This window comes from Hordeum vulgare, chromosome 1H, assembly GCF_904849725.1.
Source record: "Hordeum vulgare subsp. vulgare chromosome 1H, MorexV3_pseudomolecules_assembly, whole genome shotgun sequence".
NCBI classification, from domain to species: Eukaryota; Viridiplantae; Streptophyta; class Magnoliopsida; order Poales; family Poaceae; genus Hordeum; species Hordeum vulgare.
In genome coordinates, this window is record NC_058518.1 from 276232096 (window position 1) to 276239905 (window position 7810).

Here is a 7810-nt window from a genome sequence, read left to right on the forward strand (position 1 = left end):
ATCATCTATCTTAGTTTGATCCTTAATATTTCGTGATTTAGAGAAATAAAATCTAGTATTGCCTTGCTTTAGTGTTTGCTTTGAGATCTATCTATCCTTGTAAATGAGTGTGAGAGTTATATAATAAAGATTAGTTTGAGTTTGCTTGCTTTACTCTCATGCATCAATCATAGAATTAAAATGAAAGAAATAGAAAATTCATATGGTAATCCCATGGGGAGTAATTCCTTCACATAGAAAAAGTATGATAGATAAAAGTTGTTGGGATTAAACAAATATAGCATTAATCATTGATACAATATATGAAAGATTGTGATAGAGGAGAGGAGATTCACATACAAATACACTATCTTGGACATTTTCTATGATTGTGAGCACCCACCAAATATTATATAATGATCGAAGTGTTGATGTAGAACAAGGAAGACATTATAATGGTTATGTTTATTTAAATTTACATAGAAGTTATATTGTCATGGATCCTCTAACATGTGGTGCTTGCTTTAGATCCCTTGATAGCCCAAAAATCGGCACTAAGTAGATAATACGTGTACATGCATAAAACTTAAACCCACTTTCTTGCCATGAGAGTCCACCATACCTACCTGTCGATTGAATAAGATCCTTCAAGTAAGTTGTGATCGGTGTACAAAGCAATAAAAAATGCTTCTAAACATGTATATCTTTTATTGTAAGGGGAAAAATCTTTGTGCGATCTTGTGATGACAAAGAAATAATAGCGATAGATTGCATAATAAATTTTGCTATCATAAAGGGCAATATAAAGTGACGTTGCTTTACATTAAAAGTTTGCATATCCTAAATTAGAAAGTGCATGACAACCTCTACTTCCCTTTGTGAAGGGCCTATCTTTTACTATCATGTATATACTGTAGGATTGAAAGTATGTCTAGAGGGGCGGTGATTAGACTATTTGACAAGATAATTTTTTTGCCTTTTCCCAATTATACTTGAGAGGAAACCACAATAGTTATGACAAGTCAAGTGCACCCTATACATGCAGTTCTAATAGTATAACAGCGGAAAGTAAACATGCAAGTGTAAATAGAGGAGTAAGGAAGGGAGATCAAACACATGAGGTTGACACAACGATTTCTGGCATAGTTCCGATAGGTGGCGCTATAGTACGTCTAAGTTAGTGGAGACATCAACCCACGGAGGGTAACGTCTGTGAGAGTCCACGAGGGCTCCACCCACGGAGGGTCCACAAAGAAGCGGCCTTGTCTATTCCACCATGCCTTCTGTCCATGGAGGACTAGCCTTACTAAGGTTAGATCTTCATGAAGTAGGCGATCTCCTTTCCCTTACAAACATCTTGGTTCAACTCCACAACACGAAGTAGGAGGCTCCCAAGAGACACCTAACCAATCTAGGAGACACCACCCTCCAAAAGGTAATATATGGGGTAGATCAATGAACTCCTTGCTCTTGTGCCATTGGAATATCTTGGTCTCAACACATGAGTAGGTGGTTCTCTCTCAAAAAATGGATCTGGCAATGAAGTGTGTGTCTTCTGTGTGCTTATCCCATGAATGAGAGGTGGTTGAAGGGGTATATATAGGCAGAAGCCAAAATCCAACTGTTTCACACAAAAGAGCAAACTCGGTGACACCAAAGTGGAAAACGTGCCGATTAGCACTAAAGGTGTGAACTTTTGAATCTTAGTGAGACCAATATATATAACTCGGTGGGACCGGAAAGGTGACTAACGGTCGTATGGCCAAACTCGATGGCACCGATACTCAAACTCGGAAATTATGATTTTGTGTATCTTGACAACAGAATATTTGTCACCCAAACTGAGTAGAACCGATGAAGTTTCCGTTGCACTAATTTTGTGGGAATGGCCAAGGTTTTGTCTGAGGTTCAAACTCGGTGGGTCCGATGTGGCAATGTTTGTGACACCGAATTTGTGAATGTGGAGCTTGACAGAGTGGATATGTGGGGAAAAATGACTGAGTGTTTTGGTGGCTAACTTTGAGCATTTGAGCAATCAGTTCATTTTACTACCTCACCCCTTTTAATAGTATTGGCCTTGCTATAGACTCAAAAGTGATTTCTCACAAATACAAAATGAAGAGTCTTATAGCTTCAAGCTTCAGCCAATATTATTCCTTCGTTGTTTCAAGGGGTATCTCCACATAAAACTTAAGCCATAGCATATTTTGAACTTTTCTGAAATATACGTGGAAAACATATTAGTACAATGATGCATATGTTGTGATCAATTATCAAAACCACCCTAGGGAGCAATTGTGCTTCCAATCTCCCCCTGTTTGGTAATTGATTACAACATATAGATCAAAGCTTCGACAAAAGAGATAATCAATGATTAGCATCGACGCTTTGAGATGTATGTGAAAAGCAAGAGCCCGCCCTAAATTTGTGCGTTATTTAGAATTTGCGTTTGTATGCAAATGCACAATTGATTAGGATCATGGGTTAATCTTCCATGTCACATACATCTTGGTTTTGCGTAAAAGTAATAACAATGCGCATGACACCAACAAGATAAGTGAATGATCACCATATGGATAGCTAAAATATAATGTCATAGCATCACACAGGATAAAGCGTATGATCACACACAGATAGGATAAAGTCATCCAACAAACAAAGTTTTTAAAACCAAACGAGAACAAATAAAGTCAAAAGCTCTCTCTCACACGAAATCTATGATCTATACATTGCTCCCCCTTTGGCAACAAGTTACCAAAAAGTTCAAAAGTATAGAACTACTCCTCTCCCTGGGCAGCTGATGATGGAGTTGATAGAACAACGTCTGCGAAGGTGTCTGCTGAAGTCCTTGGAGCTAGAGGAGTTGATACTGGAGGTGCTTGAGGTGGAGCTGGTGCTGAAGCTTGTGCTGAAGATGTATGACCTGTCTCCTGAGTAGGAACAACAGCTGACCGAGGCGTGGTGCTAACTTAGTAGTAGTGGGAGGAGGAGACTTATCCTCGCCATCATCATCATATTTGTTTTCATCCTCTGGGCGTGGAATCTCCACAGAGTCAGCTTCATGTTGAAGTGGTCTGATAATGGTGGTCAACTCATTTACCTTCACATCCATGTTGTGGAACTTTGTCTCCCCAAACCTCTCAAGACTCTTCTGATTTTGAATGATTTCCTGAATGTTCTTCTCCATGCCTTGGACAGTTCTCACTAGAAATGCCATTTGCTCAGATGGGGTTCTGAGTTGTGGAACTGGAGGCGTCCTGTTTCTAGCAGCTTCAGCCATTGCTGCGTCTACCGCCATTCTTGCTGCAGCTGAGTTGGCATCGTTGTCATCCATCACAACCTCATTATCTTCAAACTCAGGCTGAAGAGGTAGATGGGGGCGATCAAGTAGATATGCATGCTTGCCTAGCTTGGCATTGATGAGCATCTGAATATAGGGTGCATATCCATAGGATCTCTTCTGATCCACAATAGTTCTATGGATAGTCTCAACTATCAAGTCCACCACTCCAAATCTAGTATGTCACTAGTAGGGAAAACCTTATAGGTAGGAGACTAGTAGTAGCGCTAGAAAATAGCACGCGCTACTTCTAATTAGCAGGAGCGCTGGAAATACGACGCGCTACTACTAACTTTCATAGTAGTAGCGTTGGATGCATTTCTAGCGCTATTGCTAAACATGGCCCAACGAGGCCACCCACAATATCTGTAGTAGTAGCGTTGGACAGTAAAAAGTGCTACTGCTAAGTTCCATTGCAGTAGCGCTCCCCTGGAACCAGCGCTACTGCTAAAAGGGGCCCAACGAGGCACAGACAGTAGCTGTAGTAGCAGCGCTGGCTGGGGAAAGTACTACTACTAAGTGCAATAGTAGTAGTGCTACTCTCGAACCAGTGCCACTACTACACGTGGCCGTGGGTAGCTTTTCACCCACACACACCCCCTCTCCCCCTCCCCCCTTTTCCCTCCTTTATCCTTTCCTCCTCCATTGTTATTTCTCCACCATTCTTGCCCTTCTTCTCTCTTCCTTCTACCTATCACCCCCACACACACCCTCTCCCCATTGCTCCCCTATTTCCCTATCCCCTCATTTCTCCTTTCCTCCACCATTTTTGCCCTCATTTCACCCACACCCCCCTCTCCCCCTTCCTTCCCCTTTGCCATATCCCCTCCTTTCTCCATTCCTCTCTCTAAGTTACTTCTTCACCATTGTTACTTCTCCACTATTTAGCCATGCACAATCTCTCTCGGGATATATATAGGTGAGTAAAAAGTTGTGCATTTAAATAATGGGAATATGTGTATTTGCAATATGAAGGGATTTGTGTGAGTGACATGACCCGTGAGTTGCTTATGTTTTGCCGAAATGTCGATTTATTTCCGTTTCGGAAAATTTCAAGCAAGCTCGATATGTCCTGTTTTTAGCCAAGGTCATGCCAAAATTTTATATGCATGCATTTTGTTTGTGACCCTTTTGCTTGTTATACCTTGCAGTCATGAAGGTGAGTGGTAGGAAGGTGGAGCGATACTTGCTATCCGCTGTGATGGACATGTATGCAAATAAATGGACTGGGATTAGATGTCCGTGTACATGATGCAAAGAAGGAGTAATTTCGGACCCTTTTGATCGTGACAGTTTGAAGACCCACTTGCTTAGGTTGGGCTACGACGTGTCGATATACCGAGGCCGGGCATGACCGAGAGAAGTATGTCCGGCCAGAGTGTTATCGAGTGTGACGGGAAACTTGGTGCACCCCTGCAAGGATGAAAATTAACTATTCGGATAGCCGTGTCCACGGTTACAGGAGGACTTGGAGTTGTGCCCTGATCTTATACAACTACAATCGTTACTTAACTGGATTTGTTTGCCTCGGGATTGCTTCCCCGCAGGGAGTCGAGGGAGGATCCTTGGGCGTGACCTCATTATTTAATAGCTGCAACAATATGACTATATTATTTGTGTTACCTGTTCTACTCTCATCTTTTGCTGCAAGATCCCCGTGAAAATGCTAGTCTTCGATAGGACTAGGCCTTCTCTCTCTATTCTCGCATTGCTGCAGTCAGTCCACATTGATAGAGGCGAAGTTGTCCCTGTCTTTTGATGAGATCGTGGATATCCTTTAGGTGGAGTAGACTTTGACGATCCGACTACGAACGTGTGAGAACGTCGCGCCTTAGCAATCCCTAAACCAACTCCGAGAGGTTATTGATCACACCGGAACACGATCAACCTGACCACGAAGGTCTATTTCCTGCACGCAAACGAAGAACATGCAAGAAACCAAGATTGCAATCAAGATATTGCGAATATAAGAGGAAAGCTTTATTGATGAAGGTGGGGTTCTGTGACGCCTTTTCTGGTTGTAGAACACAAACAAAGAACGCAAAGTTGCAGCTATGGCTAACTTGTAATCTAAACAAAACCCAAGTCTAAACGGTGCCCTAAGGGCTGTATATATGAGGGAATAGAGAGGCAATTTCGTAACCCTTGGAGGAGGGTTGCGAAAACAGCCCTAAACTCGATTTCCCCACATATACGGACTCTAAAAATAGCCTATATTATGGTATTTCGAAATTACATGGGCTTGGCCCAACAATAAGGTGGCGCAACACCTATAATAGCCTATGGACGAAATTTATAAAGTGGGGTCTTGAATATTTTGTCCAAAGCCTTCATTCTCTCCTTATGGTGGCTTTAAAGTGCGGAAATCACCAGGGGAAGCTACATTGTTCTCTCCCGCGCGTGCACCTTGTTCTCCGTGCTTCATCCTGCTCCAACGGATATCCTTCTTATCCATGCTAGGTCCTTCATTCATGAGAACAACAAAAGTATCTAACTTACGCAGCATCATATGTTCATGAACATTAGAACTATTCCCAAGAAACGAAAGTACCTGGCAATTCAATTGGCGTGCACAAGCTCTAGTAACTGGTCCAGTATGTAAAGCAGCTGGGGCTGTGGGTGTAAAAATGGTGTTGATGTCCTCATCACCCTCCCCTTCTTGAACTAAAGTCGTCCTCGACGGAAGCTCATCTTCCTCACCCAAATATGGCTTCAAATCTCCAATGTTAAATGTGGGACTAACCCCAAAATCTACAGGCAGCTCAAGTGTATATGCATTATCATTTATTTTCTCTAACACTTTGAAAGGACCATCAGCACGTGGCATTAGCTTTGACTTGCGCAAATCAAGAAACCTATCCTTACGCAAATGCAACCAAACAAGATCTCCAGGTGCAAAGACAACATGTTTTCTACCCTTATCTCCGGCAAGTTTATATTTAGCATTCATGCGCTCACTGTTTTCCTTAGTTAACTCATGCATCTTTAATATCAATATAGCACGTTCTTTAGCATCAAAATTAACCTTCTCCGAAGATGGAAGAGGTAACAAATCAATAGGTGCACCAGGTAGGAAACCATACACAACTTAAAAACGGCACATCTTTGTAGTAGAATGCAGCGAACGATTATAAGCAAATTCAATATGAGGCAAGCATTCTTCCCACAGTTTTAGATTGTTCTTCAAAAGAGCCCTAAGCATAGTAGACAAAGATCTATTGACTACTTCAGTTTGTTCATCAGTTTGGGGTGACCTGTAGTAGTAAAAAGCAATTTTGTCCCCAACTTAGCCCATAAACATCGCCAAAAGTGGCTAAGAAATTTAGCATCATGATCTGAAACAATCGTATTTGGCACACCATGCAAGCAAATAATTTCACAAAATAACAAATCAGCCACATTAGCGGCATCATCACTTTTATGACATGGTATAAAGTGTGCCATTTTTTCAAATCTATCCACGACAACAAATATGCCATCCCTCCCCTTCTTTGTTCGAGGTAAACCTAAAACAAAGTCCATAGATATGTCCTCCCAAGGAACATTAGGTACAGGAAAAGGCATATATAAACCATGAGGATTGAGTCGTGACTTAGCTTTTTCACATGTCATGCAGCGAGCAACAAAATGCTCAACAACCCGTAACATCCTTGGCCAAAACAAATGTGTAGCAAGTACGTCCTCCGTCTTCTTTACGCCAAAGTGTCCCATCAATCCTCCTCCATGCGCCTCCTGTAACAACAAAAGACGAATGGAGCTAGCTGGAATGCATACTTGTTAGCACGAAACACAAATCCATTATTAATGATGAAATTGTTCCATGTTCTCCCTTCTTTACAATTCTCCAACACATCTTTGAAATCAGCATCATGCACATATTGATCTTTGATGGTCTCCAACCCAAATATTCTAAAGCCAAGTTGCGAAAGCATAGTATAATGACGAGACAAAGCATCAGCAATAACATTTTCTTTGCCCTTCTTGTGTTTAATGACGTACGGGAAAGTCACAATGAATTCAACCCATTTAGCATGTCTACGATTCAGTTTTGCTTGACTTTTAGTATGTTTCAAAGATTCTTGATCAGAATGTATGACAAATTATTTGGGCCATAAATAATGTTGCCATGTTAACAAAGTCCGAACAAGAGCATATGATTCCTTATCATAAGTAGAATAATTCAGACTAGGCCCACTTAATTTTTCAGAAAAGTATGCAACAGGTTTACCATCTTGTAATAACACACCTCCTAATCCAATTCCACTAGCATCACATTCAAGCTTGAAAGTCTTATTAAAATCAGGAAGTTGGAGTAAGGGAGCATGTATTAACTTATCTTTCAAAACCGTGAAGGCGTCTTCCTCTGCGGTACCCCAAGAATAAGGCACATCTTTCTTTGTAAGCTCATTGAGAGGTGCAACAATGGTGCTGAAATCTCTCACAAAACGCCTATAAAACCCGGCGAGTCCAAGGAAACTCCTCACTTGTGTG